Here is a 1,460-nt window from a genome sequence, read left to right as displayed (position 1 = left end):
TTTCTTTAGTAGCATACTTTAAATGAGGAGACTGACCTAAAAAGTCTTGACTTTATAAACCTAAAGTGTTATGAAGTCTAAGATAGAAAAATGGTTTAAAAGTGTTGATCTTGGTTAAGTTAGCTTAATTTAAAGTGGTAAAATTGACTTAAAAAGTCTTGATTTAAAAGTATTGATTTTGTTTAAGTTGTCTTACTTTAAAATGAAAAGTCTAGCTTAATAATCTTACTTAAAAAGGTTAATCTTAATAAAAATGTTTTACTTGCAAAAAATAAGTTTTATGAATAGTTATCATTACCGAAAAAATGTAATGAGGTGGAAGTACATGTCTAGAAAAGTTCTGTCTAAAGAAAGACTTGGTATTTAAGTGTGTCTTTACGACCTACCTCTCTTTCCTGAGAACTAACCTGGTGTATATCCACAGATTATGACATAATTTCATTATAAGTTTTGTTAAAACTTTACTTTAGAAAGTTTTTGTATGGTAAGACTTCCAATGATAAATGATGATTCAAGAAATACTTAACATTGAGTCGGATGGATGAAAGTGATTAAGTTCATTTTAGATCGGAAGTTTTATTTTCGCGTAAAATGTTATTTCGTAAGAATAATATCATAGTGACCTAATTAGCGTTATTTTAATTTTGGCGTGATGAAGAGTTCGAGAAGAGACCCGACGAATTAAGCTCACCTAGAATCGAGGAAACAATCTGCACGACACACTCAGGTGAGGGAGAAAACATCATGACATGTTCCCCTTGAGAGTCGTCCAGGGTGATTCAGCGATGGTTCATAGTGGTGCTGAGGTTTATTCTATGTGGTTTAAATGTTAAGATCAGGTCCCACTAGAGGCATTCCCGATGGGAGATGTCTTAGGATGGGCAGATCGTTATAAAAGATGGATTAAAAGATTTAATTTGCTAACTTCGGTTAGTGTGCATATTCATTGTGAATAATGAAGTGGTGAAGAGAAAATTTACGGGAGACGAACGAGCCTCGAGATGTTGAGAGGGACGGCGATTGCGGTGATTCATCAACAAAGTCTCGAGGGAGAGTCTAGCCGATGGGAAATGTCTTAGGATGGGAAGATCGTTATAAAAGATGGATTAAAAGATTTAATTTGCTAACTTCGGTTAGTGTGCATATTCATTGTGAATAATGAAGTGGTGGAGAGAAAATTTATGGGAGATGAATGAGCCCCGAGATGTTGAGAGGGACGGCGATGGCAGTGATTCATCAGCAAATTTTTGAGGGAAGGTCTAGGTGAGATGAGTCTTGTGTATTCCTAGATGAGGTATTCTGTTGAATCGGACAATGCTCACAGCGCAAACTATACAATCTCTGACAACCCCTCTTTGCAATCAGGATCGATGAGAGGGATGCCTAGAAAGTGTTTGATACGACACCGTCTTGAAATGGATAGTTCTGTTGGAACAGATCTATCATATATATATATAATA

This window comes from Lupinus angustifolius, unplaced genomic scaffold (genome assembly GCF_001865875.1).
Source record: "Lupinus angustifolius cultivar Tanjil unplaced genomic scaffold, LupAngTanjil_v1.0 Scaffold_268, whole genome shotgun sequence".
NCBI classification, from domain to species: domain Eukaryota; kingdom Viridiplantae; phylum Streptophyta; class Magnoliopsida; order Fabales; family Fabaceae; genus Lupinus; species Lupinus angustifolius.
This window is presented reverse-complemented; position numbering follows the sequence as displayed.